Genomic DNA, 21,715 nt, shown 5'->3' on the forward strand with positions numbered 1-21,715 from the left:
CTTTTGGCAGTGCTGAGTGCAAGCTGCTTCTCTAAGGCCCCAGGAGAAGCGTGGAGGGGAGTGGGAAGGGAGAGGCAGCCCAAAATATGAGGATAAATAGTCGGGAATCCTCCAGGACCTCGGCCCTGGTAATCAACATTCTTCCAACTGGAAACATTTTCCAATTCTTCATCTTCATTTAGCTTCCTTACCTTGTAATTCCAAACAGCGGGCTGCAATAATTTGCACTGACGCTTGAATCAAAAATAAATAAATAAAAAAATCCAGATTTTTTTTTTTTTTTTTTTTTTTTGGGAGGCAGGAAGAAAGCGAAGGGCTGGAGGGGGGAGGTGACTCCAGTCAGCAAATGGCATTAATAAAGGCTAGTGTTTGTCTAGTGGAGAAGGGAAGGAGCATCATGTTAAACACTCCACATGCCCTAAAGTAGATAATCCAACCTTCCTCCAGCGCAAGCCTGTGTGTGATTACAGCGAGCCGTCTCCTCTGCGGTTACGCCGCGGCCGCCCTGCTTACCTCTCCAACAAGAGGCTCATTAAGAGCGAGAGGGAGTCGGAAAGAGGCAGAAAAAAAGGGGAGGTTTTTAAGTGTTGACTAATAGAGGAGCTCCGAGGTATTTATTTCTTATTGTTTCACTGAAAAGTCATTATGCCACACTGGAGGTTCTGTTTTCCCGCTGAAGTGCGTGTTGGTGTTTTCTTTCCTCATTCCGCCCTCCCTCCTTCCTACTCCAACTTTAAGGAGGAGGCGATGGCTCGAGGCGAGCCTGGATCTCCGACATCGAGATGCACTTCTATTGTGGCTCTTTGCTGCCGCAGCAGATGAACTGTCACTTGTTCAGTTAAATTATACATCGCCTCTCCTAATTTCCAGCCTGATATTTCTGGCAGAGGGGCGGCGCACGTGGACAGGCGGCATCTGTTAGAGCCACACAGGAAGACCAGAAAATAATATTTTTTTTGCTGCTTCTATTCTTCCTCCACACTGACAGAAACTTGATCTCTTGCTGCCCACAGAGCAAACTGGAAGTGAAATTAACTTTTTTTTTTTAAAGGCGTAAGATAAATTACTGCAAATACACTTCTTTTTTTTTTTCTGTTTCAAAAAAACCCTCAACTTTTACTCCAACTCCTGCCTGAACTCCAGCTGAAAATATTTTAAAGGTTAAATGGTTTAATAGTAATTACAGTACGCCAACATCTAAACAGTTTTATCAGTTCTCAATTGTCTTAACAATAGTTTAATTGTTCGCTCGGCCGCCCACACGGCAACTGGGCAAAGACAAAACCCGCTAATGGCTCTGCAAAGGAGAAGATGAATAAAATTAAGAGACACCTGCACACCTCTTCTTCTCCGTTTGAATAGATTTCTTTGCTAATTTTAGGAAGCGAGTTTAGTCATTACACAGAACACCTACTGTCCCCTTAGCTGCCATTTAAGTATTTATCAACACAATAGCCAATTCAATTACACTGATGGCAAATGCAAGGCGATGCATCTGTTGAGACAAACTTTCAGTACATTTTATTACTTTGCAGAAAAATGAATATTTGACCTGATGAAGCTGATCATGGAGCCTAACCTGAATTAATCTGCCTGCAATAGACGGCGGCATCATCTGTCATTAATCAACCTGTGTGCTGGTAATTGTTGAGAGGCACCCAGGAGTTAAATAATCACTTTGACTTTTTAGAGCATCGAAGCCAAAGGTCGAAGGTGTTTCTGCAGATAAACACTTCAGGGAGGTTGACGGAAACTGCATAACAAATGACGGAAAGTAAAAGTCTGTCAATGCGCATCTGCTAAACGGAGCCAGAGAGACGAATGTCAAAGCAAACTGAACATAAACCTGTTTTTCTATTAGAAAAGAAATTATATATAATCATAAAACTTAAAAATCTTACGTATTATACAAATATATATCTTACTTTGAGCTATTTTCCAAATTTGATGGGAAATTTTAAAACTCTTTTCTGGCTCAAGAAAAATCTCTAGATGAATTTTGCTAAACAGATTTCTTGGACGTTATTTCCTGCAAAGAAAAAGAACAGAGTGAGCACTCTTTACCCAAATATCCAGCTAAGCATGTGAAATGGATGAGCTTTGTGAAGGTAAATAAAATGATAGTTCATCATGGTTAAGCCAGATAACTAGCAGCGAGTCAACAGCCAAACCATTAAAATGATCCCAGATTGGTGTCTGTTGTGCAGAAATGCAAATCGTCTCAAACAAAACTCTGTTTTCTCCGTAGTTTGCAGATTTTTTTTCTGCTCCCCTGTTAGTTTAAAATGTGTACTGATTATGTCCATGGGTAACTTTATTTAAATGATCCATAAGACGTTCTCCATGCGTTGCTTTACGAATTATAATTAACTGCAGCATAGACTTTTGTGTTTTTTCTCAGTGTAAGAGCCACAAATTCTCCCATCCACCACGTGTGTGGAATTAGCTTGAAGGGACTTTTTGGGGTAAAACGTTGTTGTGTTGTGGGAAACTAACTGCAAATGAACTCGTAAAGTTTGAGTGGCATGACAGACGGCGTCCTCAGAATAACGTTTTGCAGCAGAAACCTTTCTAGTAAAACACAGGTTTGGGTTACTTGTAGAAAAGTGACACTTTCGTCACCTCACAGCTCAATAATGTAAAATTCTGTCTCGGCACAAAGAATAATAAAAAATAATAATAATGCTGGTCAGAACCAGAGCAAACATAACTAGCTGAAAGCTATCAGAACTTTTTAAAGTCGGCTTTTTTTACAAACTTTTAGTTAATCCAACATGATGGTGAGTTACCACTGGATTAGTGCTGTCAAACAAAATGTCTCTTAATTTCCTCCTCAGTAGATAACATGCAACATATATAGGAAAAAAAAGTGATTCAAAACACCGGAGCAGTTTTTTGGCTCTCTGCCCAGGACAGCATGCGCTGAAGGGGAGTATTAGCACTAAAAACATTTGCCCGTTGAAACTCAAGCAAGTTTTCCGTTGCTTTTCATATCAATGTCAATGTTTTTGGGCTTTAGGACAACCTTAAATTTAGACAAACATGAAAAACATGTTCATGCATACACATTTTTAAAAGAAACATCTATATTTTTTAGTTTCAATGTATGTTGAGCTAAATAGTAAAATGTTACAGGGTCTAGTAATCTTAAAAATCTTTGATCCACCCTCAAACATTTACCGTAAAACATCTTTAATCCACAACTTTGATGCTCATTATTTCGCTTCCTCTGCTTTTATATTGCCTTAAACTCTACATGGTGTTGCTTCTTAGACAACATGTTCTTATTATTATCCTCATGTCTCTCATTTGTGCTCACAAAGTTGTTTTTTTTATTTAACATTTGCAAAACAATATTTATTTTCTTATTGTAGCCGGATGTATTTCTTTAAAAGTAGATAAATTAGCACGGATTAGTTCACGTTGGAGCAAGTGAAGTTAACTCCAGAGTTTTCAAGTTGTGAACTATAAACATGAATTATTCAGTTTTAATCTTTATGAGCTGAACTTGGAATTAGTTCTTGTGAACTTCCACAGCACCGGAGGCAGGATGTTTGCTGAATTACAGATGAAATCAACTGAAAATGCACTCTTAAAATAACTTTACATACTTGACACGGGGAGTAGACCGCTATAGGATGAAATAATCTTTAGGTTCTGTTGCAGCAGAAAAACAGGACTCAGAATTTATCCATAAAACCGGAGTGGGACAAATTCCTGCCGCCGACAAACTCTGGGCATGTTAAGTAGAATGAATGAGTGGGAAGGCTGCGAGACAGCATGAATAACTTACATGCAGGGATTGATTTACTGTTGCTGGTACAGATGGTACAATATTCATTCCTCATAAAAAAAATCTCCTTTAATAAACTTAAAAATGTGCATAGCATTTTATGCTCAATAAAGATTAGACATATCTTAATAAACACGATGTAAAAAACAGAATTTACAACATTTACCACTGATTTTGAGTTGAAACTGGAACAAATTGAGTTCATATTTTATGCAGGCATTTTTTTTATACTTTGGTTTCCTGATTATCATAGATATTTCTCCAACAGTGAGAGCAAGCCATGTCCTCTAGAAATGAGGAAATATAATAGTTTAACCAATCTATGTGAGCGTCAGAGTCACTTGTCTCCCTGCAGAAAGCGAAATCTGCCATGCGGTGGTTTATCCTACGACACCTCCTGGTAGAGCCTGAGGCTGCAGCATAAGGTGTGGATGTGTTTCTGCACATCAGGCGTGCTTCAGAAACAAAGTCAGAGTCACAATAAACACAAAAATGAAGTCATGTTTAACAAGACATGCATCAAGGATGCATAAATACATTAGAAAAATCATGAAAACATTGTGTTCTGATTTGGTTCAGTTACAGGCAGTTTATTTATGACAGCAATACAGTCCAAACATTTTAATTCAGGATCTTATTTTGATTCATAACAAACATTTCAACCATTTATCTCTTGTAAATTTGATTAACAGAAAATTCAACCTCTTGTGCAATTTGAATATTACACAATACAAGAAAAAAAATTAAAAGAGCATCTTTCCAGAACTGCATGGATGTCACCACCCTGAGGAAAATCTGAGGTGTTAAGGAGGCCTGTTGCTTTAAGAGCGGCCTTCAGCTCACCTGCACTGTCGGTTCAGGTGTTTCTAATCTTCCTGTGAACGCCACAGATTCACAGAATAAACCAGTAAACTATAATCATACAGCTGTTATTAAAATAATACTTTTGATACAGAGCACAAGTGCAAAATCTTGCTGGAAAATGAAACTTTCATCCCAACAAATCTATTCATTTGTGGGGTTTTTCAGTATTTTTGTCTAGCAGCCACAGTACAGTCTCCTCTTTCAATTACATTTTATTAAAATTGTACGTTAACCTAATTAAAATATGCTGTTTAACCCTTTTATGTATGAATTATGATCCTTTGTGTCAGGAATTGTTTAAAAAAAAATTCTTAAGGCATAAAGAAAAGGTAGGAAAAATATTTTTGTAAAATAAAAAATGCTTTTTTATTTTATTATTTTTTAGGTGATCAATTGTAATTTTCTCCAGATACAAAGTTATTTGAAAAATACATCAGTAGTATTGTTCTTTAGGGGTTATCTGATGCCATTTTTTTTTTTATCTGCAGGAGTCGTCTACAGTAGAAGGAGGGACCGGGTTGGTGCTTTTTTTTTTTTTATCTGTCGGCCATATTGGATTTCACAAAAATAATTTCTTGCTTTTGCAGCTGATGGCCAGTAGCTGATGGTGTATTTTATGATGCATTAGTGTCCACTTCAGTGGTCTTTGTGCATTTATAACATTGTGACGATCCCCTCCTTTCCAGTAGGTGTCTCTAGTCCTGTGCTTTCTGGTTTCTTTTCAGGAAGCCGTTAATTGTGCTCACCGGCAGATGATAAATACTGACGTCTAGTCAGTCACTGTCTGCTTGTTTGCCCTCCGGACAAGACCGGAACGAGCAGCATTGGTCCACACTTCTCTCTGACTGGCTGGTTTGATCTCCCGAAGCGTATTTTGGTCATCAAATAAATTATTGTTTCTATAGATCCGCTCGTCTGTCTCCCTTTTTTGTCCTCGCCTTTGAGCTGGGCGTGACAACATAAAAATCCACAAGAAGCACAAGAAAATGGCTTTTAGATGACTGTCCACTGTAGTGACCACTATGCATGAAACGGTTAAAATGTGCTACATAATTAGATCATCCTTATTTTAAACTGACTGGACTCATGATTGGCTTGTTGATAAAACTTCCACCTTTTGGTCTGTAGATGCACCAACAGATAGTGCATGCTGTGATGCAAATTCTTTCAACTGTAGTAGAAAGTCACTTCAGGATAAAGGACAAATGTCCTTTGATGTGTAAATGCAAATAACTTTTCAATTATTAAATTTTTTGCTAGATTTACATCAAGAAACCTGTTGTACATTTGTTTTTCTTTTGTATTTTTCATTACTTTGTGCGTGACACTGGCGTTCATCATCTTAGAAATAGATCAAACAAGCTGCTAAGGATTTTTTTACATGCATTTCTCAAACTCAATTTATGTTTAATGTGTGCCTTTGCTGCAAAACAGATGCAACGACAAAGTGGCAACATATCTTAACGTCACACTACATTCTGCTATCTGCGCTTCTCATTTTATAATAATTTAGACAAGTGATTATCTGGTGATTTAAAGCACAATTAAGGTTGGTTCTCAAATTATTAGCTGATCCTGTTGAGAAGCAAAAATGTTAAAAGTCAGGAGTAAATCGTTCCTGAAACAGCAGAACACTGTGAATTTCACACTCTTGATCCCAACATACATGCACTATTCAACCTTGGTACGCATCAAAACTGACTTACATCCTTCTGAGACATTAGAGGAGTTGATGTTTCAAAACCTCTGCTAAGTTTCTTATATTTAAACTCAAATAACTGAAAATAGGAAACTGTTTCAGCTGTAAGCTGAAGTGCCCGCTCAAGCTTTAAAGAAACCCCAAAATTGCCTGAATTTTTTAAATATTCAGTTTGCAATCATTTGCTGAGGAGGAAAACACCAGAGGTGGGCAAAAATCCTACTTGAGGAAGAGTAGCACCACTTCAACATGTTTTTATTCAAGTAAAAGTAAAAAGTGGTGGGAAGTAACGTTACTGTACTTAAGTACAATTTTCATGTATCTGTACTTTACTTAAGTAGATTTAATAATGGGGACGTTCTACTTTTACTCCACTACATTTTACAGTAAGTATCTGTACTTTCTACTTCACTACATTTCTGCAAAACTGTCGTGTTACTCGTTATATCGCGTTGCGCTTTTTTTCCGTTAAAATGTGAAGTTCAGGGATTTAAGGTGGCGCCGTAAAATCCAAGCAATAACGTGACTTACGTGTCTGTTGTCACCCATCGCCTCCACCTTTACTCGCAGGCGAAGCTCCAAGACATGCGCAGTTGTTTCCTCTGAGCAGGAGGAGATGTCTGTCTAATGATCGTCAGTAATATAGTAGCGCTGCATAAATCATAAGATATGGCGACATGTAAAATCAGCAGCGCTTCGCTTTCACAGACAGTGGGGACTTCATCCAACTTTTAGCGTCACTTGGAAGGAAATCTTAAAGAAAGGTAAGATCTGTGGACGTGATGCTAGCAAAGCTAGCTGTACAGAGACACATGTTGCAACTGCGATGAAAAAAAGTTGTCACTCATGCACTGAATTATTGTGTGGAGGTGTTGACTGAGGTGTCGCATATATGGGACAACGCTGTGACCAAAGTGCAATAAAGTGATATGACATTCAGGAACGATCCGATTCTTCTGGACGGATCTTTACTAAGGTTATGATGGATCTGAAGCCTCACTGAGAGTCGTTCTTGTGATGCTCTGCGTACACTGCAGTAGCTATTATTTTATTTCATTAATATATATATATTTATTTAATTGGCGAATAAATAAAACAAGAACGTAAGAACGCAGAGCATGCTCATTGCTCTTTGTTTTCGTCACCTGTCATGGTGACAGACATAGCAGGAGGAAGGATGAAAACAGTCACGGTGCTCCTTCTGCTTGGTTACTTATTGCGCCTTGGGCAGTGTTCATAGTTGAGTGTTGTTTACCGTTAATTGCTATGTTTAATGGTGCAGACAGTTGTGGTTTCTGACATGGGCAATATGGGCAACCGGCCAGGGCGTTATTTTTTTAGGGATGGCAGGAGACCTCTGTGTATTGTGGCACAGAGATGAAAGCAAAACAGAATGAAGAAGAGTTTGAATTGATACTGGTTACATTTATTTCAGCTCTAAGTATTTAATATCTAGGTGTTTTTATGGGAATGTGGATCTTTCAGATCAATTTGAGAAACAATTTTGATAGGTGCACTTAATTTTATTGTGTCATGTAGCGCGAGGTGCTGGTCTTTGTCTTGATTTGGTCTCGGGTTTGGTGGTCTAGACTACAACTCTGCTACGTGGCTCCTTGGTTCCATGTCCTCCACTGCCAGTTGGATTTCTTTCAAAATAAAAGCCACTAGTGGCAAAAAAAAAAAAGTGAAGTTCATGCTATGTTAGGACAGGAGACAAGATGTTTCCAACCCTGAAATTATGATACATAGAATCAAATGTCTAAGTCTAAACTATGTTACAGAGTAAACTCAATAAAAACATGTTTTATCTGTGGCATTGTTAATTAAAATGGCACATTTCTGATATATTAAAATTAAATACGATCGGTTCACTTAATGATATTAGCGACTAGGTATTGCATTCAGCAAGTACTTTTACTTTTAATACTTAAGTATTTTTAAAAACCAGTACTTTTATACTTTTACTTAAGTAAAATGTTAATGTGGTACTTTTACTTGAGTACATTTTTGTCTTTGTATTTGTACTTTTACTTAAGTACATTTTTTGATTACTTTCTCCACCACTGGTAAAAAGTAGCTGTCCAGTAAATTTCTCAAGTAAGAGTAAAACGTCTACTCAAGAAATGAGTAACTGATCAAATTATCAATCCTTTAATATTTAAAAATTAAATCATCAGACAGACCAAAATATAAACTTAGGTGAAAATTTTGGTATCTTAAGGACGGAAATGAAAATAATTTATAGAAGTAACAAAAAAATGACAATCAGCCAAAATTAAAAAAAGATCCAAATCAGTTTTTTCCAATAAAAAACTAATAAAATTTTAACAGAAACTGCAGGTGTGTGTCTGGTGAATTTTTGGTTAAAACATGTTTGATCTTCATTCAGTGGGTAGAAAATCCAGAAATGTTACTGAAATGAAAGTAGAAATACTTCATAATAGTCCTAAAAAGTACAATAAACTTTTTAGGACTTATTGCGCCTTGGACAGTGTTCACAGTGTTCGCCTTGGACAATTACATTTACTCCAGTAAATGTACTCAAGTAAATGTAACTGAGTAACTCTGAAAACCACAAATGACTTTATCAAAGCCCCTGAGCTGATTTAGAGTTGAATGGCCTTCATGAAGGAGAAAACAAAGTGATGTGTGTTCAGAGAGGTGTGTGACGATGTGTGTGTCTGCATAATGTACATTCCCCTACTTCAGAAAGCCAACCACCCTCAGAGTCTCCAATGGCTTGGGGCCCTTCTAGCTCCCATGGGGGCCCTTGATCCAGCCAGGATTCCTCCACGTGTGCACCAGGCTTTCTGGGACTGAGCTAGACAAAAGAGATGCTCCTGCCAGTGCAGAGCTGAACCCAGCAGCAGCAGCAGCAGCATCCTGCTCCACCTAAAGCGCCCCATTCGTTCCTCCTTCAGCTCCCAGCATCCCCGGGTCCAGTTAGGCAATAGGAGCGGTGACGGCGCCCGCGCTGGGGGAAGAAAAGGCCCCTCAGGAGTCTGGAAACTGAATAAAGGAATGCACAGAAAGAGAGAATAAGCATTTTTCATGCTTTTTTTATGTTTAGTGCCATTTCCCAAAATAATGTGGGCTTCAGAAAACAGGAGGTAAAGATTTATACGGAATCACTTTCATGCACACCCATTTCCACACATAGACACACACAAGGATGAGCACAAAATGCCAGTTTGGGGAACATTGCTGTGAATACCTGATTCTTCCCCCTCTTTTTTTTTTTTTTTTCTTTTTTTACTCCTCATCTCCCTTTAAAAATCTGCAAATCCATTTGCTAAACAGCTGCACCTCTGTAGTGTACAGATAACAACCTGGGCCAGACTGGCTTTGCGGCAGCGAGTGGAGGCAGATAGGCCCAAATCTCTGGCCCTTTTTTCCAAAATGCTAATGACGAAGGAAGCACTTCTCCAGCCAAAAAAAAAAAAAAAAAAGCAAAACGAGAGCTCGCAAGAGAGAGAGGGAAGGCTCTTGTAGATTTGTCAATTGCTATTTTGACAGATATTTGCTTGTAAGTACACACAACACTTGTTCCCTGCGTCTTATCTGGTGCTGTGCAGAACACTGACCTACATTACATAAAGCACAATATGATGCACAAACACGCTCAGTTCAATGAAACGCTTTTATGTGTTGTTTGTTTTTTATCACTCCCCCTCTTCTCTGTTTTTCACCTTAAAAACAGATGGATTCAAATGAAATGGCTGCAAATCCTATGAACAGAAGGTATTCTTTCTCAAATAAAACCTTGTGGCTTAAAGGGAGAATCTTGCGACCATCTCCGGATGTTTGATTGCTCCTCAAAGGCCCGAGCAACTGCATTCAGAGGAGGAGAGTAAATATTGGAAATATTGCCACAGCTGCTCGTTTGCACCATCTCCAGCTCTCCGTTATTGCCTCAAAACGGCACAGTGCCTGTCACAGACTTTCCAACAGAAGAAGCACAATGGCACAGAATATATAACATGGATTGTTGCAGGAACAACTAAGTGCGTCTTACCTGCAAACACTTTGGTGGAAACTGATGGTTTCCAGCAGGGAGTTTAAAAATGTTTCAGCTGGCAGGTCGGCTCTCTCATCACCTGAGGACACGTTTAATAAACTTCACAACATGAAAAGCTGCTTAATATTAGTTTGCAAAGATGGAAAGTCTTTTATGACTTAAATTTTTTTAAATATTTTGTACCTAAAGATTAAAGAAAGTCAGAGAAATTGTCATGTCTTAACAAATTAAAGAGATCTGTTGTATTCTGGAACGAGGAGAAAAAAACTTTCCAAATACCAAAATAGCAACATATGTTCTCAAACTCTGCTGCCACAATACTACAAAACGAGAACAACCAAACCACGACACTGTGAAGGTGTCCCACAGGCAGATAATTATCAACTTGTTTTTAGTTTAGTTTGTTAGATAACAGAACAAACTGACTAATATCATCAGACAAAATCAATTACTAGACAAGTTAGGGGGGAAATTTTATCACGATAATTTGGGGTACTACTTTCATAACGGCAAAAGTGACAATAATAACTTTATTGCTTCTTTTTAGGTCCCTGTATGGCTGTGACTGCATGGCACAGCAATAATTTCCCCACAAAAACAAATGCTGCTTTTAAAAAACATTCCCATTTGCAATATGCTTCTTTATGACACCAGTCACATAAAGAAGTGTGATTTGTGTCCACCTGGTAACTGTATTTAATCATATTTTCAAACTTAGTGATATTTATTGATGCTCACTTTGAAGAAACGGTGAAGAAAGCAGTGAAAAACTCGACAATACAGTTTTAATACATTATTAATTGGAATGTATGGCAAGAAATCGATCACAACAAATGATAAATGATAAAGGCTCATTGTGATGGACCGAGTTAAAACAGGAGGAGTCACAGGATATTAATTAGAAAAATAGGGTTTTTTATTTTAACCCAAAGATTATAAAATGACAAAAAGATGAACTGAGCTCATAAAAAGAGGTCAAAGAAACAAAACTGAACTCAGGCAAAAAATGTAAACAAACTGGCTGCACAAACAAACATAACTGACCTAACAAAGAAATGACACACAGGGGTTTATATACTGGCTGATCAGACCAATTAAGACACAATAGGGGTAACTAAACAGAATACAATTACAAACACAAAAACAAATAACAGTACAGCTAAGTTTGGCTAAACTAAAGACTCTCAAAATGAAAATCAAAAATATTAAAGTTTAAATACTAATATTTACTTAAATACAAAACTTATCTAAACAAAGAAATTACAAATTTCCCCTGCCAGCAGGAACTAGTGGTGTAGTCCAATCAGCATTTAAGCCTGCTGAGCCCTGGCCCCCATCTTTTGTCTGGCCACTCCAAGGCAGGTAAGTACCGGCAAAACACAAACAAAAGGTCAGTCTCAAGCAAACAAATTAAACTTAAGTTGATATAAATACACATGCTAACTAAATGTGCGCGCCAACATAAAGAACAAATGTATCCCAATCAACTAATAAATGTTTTACTGAAACTAAAGTGTTGTGTTTGAATGAAAAACAAATTGTGCATAAAAGAGTTACCGACTTCAGAGTGTGGCCATGGATTTGGCCATCACACTCATCCCTAACTCCGCTCTATAGAAATCGTGTCATAGAGCTTCATGCTAAATGTGTATTACAAACCTTATCAATATCATCAGATATTGATCAAAGTCTCTTGCTGTTCCTAAACCTGGATAAAACAGGAAGGTTTGAAAAATCATCTTTAAAACATTTTTAAAAATCTGAACTCTGAACCTATTGCTAACTTTTTTCAGCTCTCTCCTTGTCCAAATAATTAATATAGTTCTGATTATATGATTACAAAATCAATCATCAATCTTTTTGGCCAAAGTTTCCTTGTGTTTTCATAAGTCCTCCAATCTTAATCACAGTCATTTATTTAAATCAGGAAATACTTCTGCACAAACTACATCTACGTCTAAAACTTTGTAGGTTTTATCCTGAGGTAAACAAAAACATTCACCCATTAGACGGCAGCTATCAATCTCATCAGCTGCAGAGGGATGTGAAACTAATGATTTACTATTTAAAAGTTGCACTTGTGACTTTACCAAGCTCTTCACAGATGAACAACATTGTGACCACAGCATTCTCCACAACCAGCTATTACTTCCCATCAGCTCAAGTCTTAGTCCTCCACAACATAATTGCAGGTTTATTTTCACTATAATTATCAGTTCACTTAATTGTATTTTCATATTAGAATGTATAGCTCCCCCCATGCACCATGCATACATCAGGCTGTTTTTCTATAGGATGCTTTATTGTTGATGTGCTTTGGGGTTTGACCCAACTTTATGCTGAATGGCAGGTAGAAGGCAGCATGAGTGGGAGGTTTTCCCCTGCAAGGTCTGGAGAAAGATGTGGGTTTCTTTTTATGTGGGGTAGTTTGCATTAAAGTAGCAACAAATAGATTAATTCAGACAGTGAGTTCATCTGAAATCTGACTTTTATTGTGTTTAAGATTTTTGTTTCAGAATGCTGAAAATGAGATGTAGCAGTGTCTTTAAAATACAAAAACTAATGTTTTTGTATTTTAAAGATGTTTTTTTCTTTAGTTTTTGTCCTGTTACTTTTCTTTCAAAAGAGTTATATCCTACTCAGATTAAGTCCTTAAATCCTGTCTGTTTGTTTCCACTGAACCCCTTTATGATGAGCCATTAATGATTAAACGGGCCCTAATATGCAAAATTCATTGTTTTTTTTTTTTACATTTTGTACTTCCCTTTGTGTCTCATCTGCTCCTGAAAACAGTTGTTTTTTGGCAAAAAGTGAACGTCGTTTGATGTCTGTAAAATGAGCCGTTTTAAAAATCTCTGGGATGTAACATAAATCAGCAGGCACTGCCCCGTTACCTAGCGACACAAATGAAGTCCAGCCCGTTACCTAGCGACACAAGCTGATCTCCAGCATGTTTGGTCAGCTGGTTTTACTGTTGTATGCGCTGTACAATGGATGCTGGAAAAGATGAATGTTTTGTTAACTTACCATCCAGAAGCCACTCGTCGCTTCCTTGTTGGTTGTGCGGGAAGCTCCACTTCTGCTTGTCAAATATGTACGGTCGTTTAACTGTGCATCTGTTTGCAGCCATCTTCATATGTGAGTGTAAACATGAGTTGTGAGGTCATGATAGCTTATTTGCATTTAAAGTGATGAGTCCTTCAACAGCTCATTCTCAAAATATGTAGAACTGATCAGACTAAAATTTCATTACAAAAGAATGATTTTATGGAAAAAATGAAATAAACATATTTTGTAAAGCCCATAGACCTATCCTAACCTGTTCAAGGAAGCATGATAGGTCACCTTTAAAGTCATACAGCTGGTGGGTGCGACTAAACACGAAAAAGTTGAAGCAGCTGACTGGAATCAATTTTGCTTTTGACTGACAGATTGCAAACACAATAGGCAGAAATGTCAAACATTTGGGGTGTCTGACAGATCACCCAGAAACATTTTCATCTGTTTTTGTCTCGTCAATGAAATCTTACATGTTTTAGTCATCAAAGAGCCATGTGTTTTTTTTTGCCGTCTGTATCAGATAGGCATCACCCATGTGATGCTCCTTATTTTCATCTTCCCCAGAAGTTATCCTGTTGATTTCCCGAATGTTTTCGTTCAGTATTCTGCTCAGTTTCACAGTGAGAACCCATTTTCAGTTTTCTGATGAAGTCTACCAGATCTTCATTCAAAATGTCCTCAAATATCAAAGAGTTCATCACTTCGGCTTGTAGCAGCAAAACAGACCAACAAAGTTGACATGAGCTTCTTTACCAAATATTTATCCTCTTTCTCCCTCCAAAGCTACTTGGTTTGTAGGTTTTAGTGTGTGAAGGTATTGCAGTTTTTTTTCCTAGGTTTACCTCTAAACAGCTGGTTGGCACAGAGCTATCATCTAATGGTTGTTATGGAGACTTGATGACCCCAGGATATCACTCTCTGCAGCAGTTATCTAACAGTGAGCTTTCAAGATCCATTTCTACCTCATTTACATCCTCAAAATTAAATATTTAAAAATATTCTATTTCGAAAATAAATGGCTTAAATACAAAAATGGCATAAACATTAAAAAACACTTTTCTTTATTTATTTGAATTACCTTAACATACAGTCTTTATGCTCCACAAGGCTGCACCACCAAGCAAAAGTGAAAGCTTTTTCTCTTCTCTCTCTAATACCTGCAACCGTCATGAAATTAATTAAAACTGGATTATTTTTGGCAGTTACCTGAACAGATTGGAGCTTTACACATCTTTCAAAGCAAAACCTTCTTCCAATATACAAAAATGGTGCTCTAATTTGTGCATCCTGTTCTTAAATATGTGTTTAAGTGAATAAATGTCATCACATCGTTAGCAAAAGAGCGTAAAAAGCTCAGAGTTGGCCTCATTTGGTACAATAGACCTTAATGCAGCATTTGAACGAGGCCGTCACCACATGCAGCCCAGAGAAAGCAGACAAGACAGAGTAAACAGTTTGTTCCTGTGAACAGCTCGATGCCAATCAGCGATTAATGAGGCGATGCTGGAACCACCGGCTGAGGGAAGTTAAACTGAGCTGAATTAAGGAGCAATATCATCCCTCATGCAGGTGCTCGCCGAACGAATAACTGCTTTAATTACTGTTATTCAATCATTGCTTTTTTTCCCCGCCACATCCAAATGCCGCTCTAGTATTATCCCTTTTTCTCGTCAAATTACAAATGCCTGTCACAGACGTCCTACCTGCGTGTTTTGCTCCAGGCGCCAAAGCATATGTGACCCTTGCAGAAAAATAAAACGGCGCACATTGTGGGAGAAGGAAGAAGGCCCGACTGTAAGGTGCAGTTTGTCGAGTCCCTGGGCTTGAATGGGTCCTTATCTTGGTTTACATACTCAAGGTGGAGAGGTTTGTGGCGGCCTTTGATGGGAAACATCTGTGTGTGATATGGGGGCTCTTCACGGGTGGGGGTGGAAAAAGTGGGCGTCTTTGCACCTGCTTCGGAGCACCGACTTAACAATGCTTATTATTTGTGATGGAGGAGGAGGATGTTGTTTTCGCCACCACACGCTGTTAAGATGAACACAATAGTTATAAGTGGCAGTGTGACACCTGTCAACTTTAATGATGTCAGATATTAAATCATTTGAAACGCCCTTTGTAGCAGTTAGTAAAACTACTTGAAATCATATGTATTTGTATAAAAGATTCTCATCAGTTTCATAAAATACAATTTAAATCTCAGATGGTTTAGCCTTGAAGAGCATAAACATTGTAAGCTAACGTATTAAGGTTTGTGTCACATATATCCTCAAAACAGGTCGTATCATATATCTATGAATACCAAATAATAGATAGTTTGATATAAAAGTAATTACATACTTCAGAGAAAGAAATTAGATTAATAATGTTTCTAAAATGCATGTTCAGTAGATTGTTGCCTGTTTGCTGTTCAGTATTTGCTGATTTTTGGAACATGATTCAAAATTATTAGAGGAAAATTTCCTAAATTATAGAATATATCTGAAAGAAAAGCTGAAATACAAAATCGCAATGCATTTGTAAAATAACCAATCCTGGAGCGATATTCATTTTCCTTCTCGCTGATTGGCTGAGAGCTGAGAAAACATGAACGGTAGCTGCCAGGATGATATTCACTCCACATATTTCAGTTTTTTAATCTGATTTAGCACACTTTTGGTTTTTATACACTTCACACAATCAGCAAAACATGTCAGATTATTATTATTATTAGTATTAAAAAGGAATACTTTTTTTGTAATGACCCAAGTAAATAATAGTAAATAATAAAACAGATCATTTAAACCTGATCCAGATATCGCTGCCCAGCTGATGTTGTCAACATTAGAGGAAATGCCATCATTAGTAAGGCACTGTGGGAAGAATCCTCTGTATTGATGCTGCTGGACAAACGTTTGGAGATGAAACTCCTTCTACCACCATGTTGACGGTGATTCCTCTGTGGGGCTTTTTCAAACTACTTCCAAAAGAAAACCGGATCTCTATTTCTGACTGGAAGCAGTTTGTTCTCAAGGTTACCAGCATCTGATATCCTAAAGAGAAACAGCCAAGAATGGATTTAGCTCAGAAGTTTTCTACGTTCTAAACAAGCAGAAAAAGTCATTTATGTTGATTTGGCTTGTATTGACATAAATATAAAGTTTTTCATAACAGCTTCAAGTCACAAGTTTTGCATTTGGACAAGGTTTAACAAACTTAGGAACATAGAAAAATTATGTCTGGTTTAATCTAATAGTTGAGTTGAAGTGTTGTCAGTTATAAAGGCCGTGATGAAGGACTTGTGCAAAACCCAATTGGCCTGCTGACGATCGATCAGTGGATTTGGTGATGAGCTGTCATCCACTTTCTAGTTGATGGGTCTTCTTGCCACCATTTTAATTTTTAGTTCCTGCCTCTAATACCTGCAGCCATCATGAAATTAATTAAAACTGGATTATTTTTGGCAGTTACCTGAACAGATTGGAGCTTTACACATCTTTGAAAGCAAAATCTTTTTCCAAAATACAAAATCTATCTTCTAATTTGTGCTTCCTGTTCTGGTCTTTCTTCTTAAGGAAGACCAATGCTACCTGTCATGAGACATAAAGGATTAGGAGATGTTGTCTTCTGCAAATCTCACAGTTAAAGTCGAGATCTACAGTAATTATTAAACAGGAAAAATACACTGACACTGCTGATAGCATTACTAAGTGCTTATAAAAGACCCTAAAGACAATTTAAAGAAACAGTAACAATGTTTTATTTGATCTGAAATATTTGTGTTTTACTGCAGATCTGTGTGATGCTGGAAACAGTAGAAAGTCCTCCTGACAAAAGTCAAAAACCAAAACCAAGACTTTGGAGTGACCTAGTGTGACCGGTGGATTTCTGCGTTGTGTGTGTTGTGTGGTGATCAGACAAACCACAAGACATCAAGTCTGGGTTTGGAGGCGGTCTCCGTTTATTTAATCTGTCAATCGGGAGATATTAGCATTAGCACCTAGCATGTGCTCCAGTTCTCCAACCCGATCTATACAAAATAATAGTTAGCATGCATCAAATGATATAAAGGTGTAATAGCAAATCAAATAAAAATATCCAAACACTTATCATTAATACAGAAGGAAAAATAAACATTTGAACAATATAAATGAAAGGATTATAATAGATTATTCGTTCCACTGTCTCTCCCCAGTGGAACGAATAACAAAAGGGGAGAGGAAATTAATAACTTAATATTTATAATAGTCCTGGAGGACCCTGAACAAAAGAAGAAGAAAATAAGGCGGAGTTGGAGGACCAAACCTCTTATAGTAGACACAGAGGAACACAGCAACAGTCAAGTAGAAGCAGACAAATACATGAAAGAACACATTTTGTGGAAATATAAAACTATTAATAGTTTTATATTTCTATTAATAGTTTTATATTAAAACTAGTGTAACTTTGACCAGTTACACTAGTCAAAGTCTAGAAATGTGAATACATGCCAGTGTTTTAACATAACCTTAGACTGGCCATTCTGCAAAATCAAGTGGGTCAATTTTTTTCCACTGCCGTGGAAAACACTTGTATGCAGTTATCTGAAATTTTACTACCACCTGTTGGTTTCTTATTTATTAGCATTTTTCTTTGGACCTAAACTTTTGCTCACCACCAGAAAACTTAAATAAAATACCAGAATTTTACTAGAAACAGAGGTGCAACAGAAGGGTTTATTAAACTAGAATTGATATAAAATGAGGGGATTTTTTTTATAAACACTGAATAGTTGATTATAGAGTACAGTGTCATTTTACAGAATAGTTTGCGTGGTTGAATTGATTCTCATGAGTCATTTAGATGCGTGGCATGTATGGTTTTAAATCTTTTGTTTTCATTTAAATGACTTAAAGGTTTTAATCTGTTGTGTGAGGTGATTTTTTTTCTTTCTTGTGAAAACAGATAAAATGTGGCTTGAATTCCCTGGAGAAAATGGAGGGATGGTGTGCGATTTTAAGCATATTGACAGAAAGCAATCGAGGTGACTAATCTAAGAGTCAGAGGACGCAACTTTCTCTCCTGAGCTGCACGCTGAACGGCGTCGATCCCCTGGGACGGCAAATAGAGATGTTACCGCTCCAGAGGGGAAACAGGCAGCTTCCAGCTTTTTATGTTACGAAACATAAAGCACTAATAAGAAAAGGAAGGGAGAGTCTGAAAATAAAGAGGAGTCTGTTTATGATAAATATGAGGTCTGTTCTCCCATAAGGGACAACAAAATGGCTGAAAATAAAATAGGATGAGTCTGTAGTCACCGTTTAAAGGATGTGCGATGTACGGCTAAACTGAGAAGTTTACACCCACTTGGGTATTATCTTAAGGTTTTTAATAATTTATTAGATTTTATTTTTTTTTAACAGCATCAATGAATTTCAGAAACATCAGATGCAGAAGTTTGAATTTATTGGAGACTTTCTCTAATTTATGCAGACAAGCTCAAACATAAATATAGACCTCTGATAACGTTTGCCTTTATATCGGCAGGTTTCCTAGCAAAACAGCCCCACAGCATGATGCCGCTTCCACCATGCTTGAAAGTGGGAACACTCATATTTAACGATTTTTCCTCGACTCCTCTAAACAGTAATGTTTAGAGCTGTAACATAAAAGTCCAAAAACCAAACGTCAACTTTTGGGCCACAACAGACAATTCAGTTCAATTAAATTTATTTATAACGCACCAATTCATAACAAATGTTCTGTCAAGGCACTTTAATACAGTAAAAATCATTTCAATTCAGTCATTCACACATTCCAGTTATCAGCCAGTACAGTAAGCTCAATTAATTGTTCAAACTAATTAAAAAAGTTTCTGTGTCGTTGACCTTACTGCACTAAGCATGCATGTCCCCCAAGGTTCCCCTTGAAAATGAGATCTGGATCTCAATGGGTTTTTAAATAAAGGAAATTTTAAAATTTTTTTAAAAATGTAGCGACAGTGGAGAGAAAAAACATCCAGCAGAACCTCAGTGTAAGAAAAATCCCTTCAAATGAGAACAGGCTCGCAATGAATGAAGGTGGCGGCAGCATCATACCTTGGGGTTATTGTTCTCAATAAAAGTTGGTGTCAATAACAAACCTTCAAGTGTGTGCTAGACAGCTGGCAAAGAGGAGAGATTTTATCACCGTGACGCCAAGCATACATGTAAATCGACCGAAGAGCAACTTAAAGTGTGCTGCATTTTTTCTTTTTTGTCTTTTGACAGATCTCGTTTTGAATAAATCGGCCCTGGAATTGCCGTTACAGGATAAATGACAGATTATATGTGAGCAATTTTCAAAATTATTCATCACAGCTTCATATTCTCTCAGATCACAAAAACCTGACATCTTCACAAAGATATCTACAGGTTTGACAATCTCTATGCGTCTCAGGAGGATGTGCAAAGATTCTATGTTTCAGCTCCACTTTGTGATTTAGATGGATAACAAACCTGTTTACTCTGGTAAGATCTTTCCAAAGCAGCAATGACTATCTTTCAATTCAATCGCTGTTTAGACAAACATCTCCAATGAGGGGTTTGTCTGGCCTCACATGAGTCCTGTTGTTGAGCCCCGTCTGGGTGTCGTTCTTGGGCTACTGCCCAACAACGTGACCTACCAGGTGGGCTGTGGGACACACCCAGCTTCCTGACCTTGGTGTCCCAGCCTCTGTGGATTAACAAAGCCCTCTGCCTCCTTTGTCCCCCCCCAGGAGCGGCTTTCTCTGTCACTCTGTCTCCTGCTTTGAAGCAAATGATTTTCTGTAGCTGATTGTATACGTTCTTCTGTGATCTGCAGACAATAAGACAATGACTTACCCTTGTAGTTGTCAGTGCATCTTGTTCTTTCCTGGCAACGTTTATCTGCCTGGATTCTATTTTTTTTTGTGCATTGTTTTGTTTTATTGTTTATGGTCGATTTTGCAAATGGATGTTTATTCTCATCCCTAATGAAATCTGAAAATCAATTTATTTGCTTTGTTTTGTAACTTTTCTCACCATGACAGGTTGTTTGCCAAAACATAATTTCAAATGTAAAATAACGAATTACAGACTTTGAATTTTATTCAAATGATAAAAAAATGTCATCTTTTGTTTAATGCTTGGCTGCATGGTTTGATGGAACTCACTTTAATTTTCCGAGTGTAATCTCTTTGGCAACTCTGTAGAATATTGGAAACTTTCATCAGAAGCAGAGGTGGTTTCAGTAACAATTAAAGTTTGTCAAGTAGAAAATATCAGTGATTTGAGAGGATAATGTGATGGATAAAACTTTACAGACGACTCTAATGGCCGTTTTTCTTTCTTTGGAGCCAGTAGGTTCGCTTTACAGCGTGACTGCATAAATAAATGTGAACTGTCCACAAATATGTTCAACCTTTTCTTAGTGAAAAAATCTAGAAAAAAGGATAAAGATACACATTTTATGTTTGCAAAGCACATTTAGTTTTTTTTTCTGTATTGACTTAAATAAGAAAAAGAAGAAGACTCTATAATGCCGAATGCATTTCCCAGTGATAAAACTGCGCAGACAGACAGGAAAGGTTGAGTTTGTTGCCTACACCAGAAACAGTTTTTGGATTCTTTGCCAGAGGAGCCAGTTGTGTGTTTTGTCTTCTAGTGAAAGTGCAGATTAAAGCTTTTGTTCTCCGGTTTCTAGCTCAATGGTCCAGGGACCTTTTTCTATTCATTGTTTTTATCAGATAGTTTGCTCATCAAACAGTGAGTTACACCCCCACACTCCCTGATTTTCTGCACTTCTGCAGTTTTAAGCCCATTCCCTCAAAAAATTTGAAATAAATTTTTTCAACCATCACATTCGTCACAATCGGATCACCAGGGAGAGGCAGATAAACTGAAGTCTCTATATGTATTAGTGCTCAGAAGGACAAAAAACAATGGAGCTGGAATGTTATTGTCTGTGCATGTGGAAATCTGCATAGCCTTGCAGTTTGTTGCCATGTTAGCAGTCTGATGGCAGTCCAACACGAATAATCGGACTGATTTTATGGTTGTGAATCGTCTTTATGCAGGTAGTCTGGCTGGAAATGTTTTCCATTTGCAAGAATTTGTATTAATAAAAAGGACATTAATGGTGGGATGTTTTTTCTTCATCAGTATATAATAGTTTTGAGAAATAATATATATATTCAACAAACGGAATGAAGACTTTGCAAATCACTTATTGGGTTTTAAAGATTCAATAATCCATGTTGAATAATCTAGTCCTGGTTTAATACTTATTGTGTGCTTTTCTCAGTATATGGTGTTTCTAATGC

This window comes from Poecilia reticulata, chromosome 16 (genome assembly GCF_904066995.2).
Source record: "Poecilia reticulata chromosome 16, P_reticulata-male-v2, whole genome shotgun sequence".
NCBI lineage: Eukaryota > Metazoa > Chordata > Actinopteri > Cyprinodontiformes > Poeciliidae > Poecilia > Poecilia reticulata.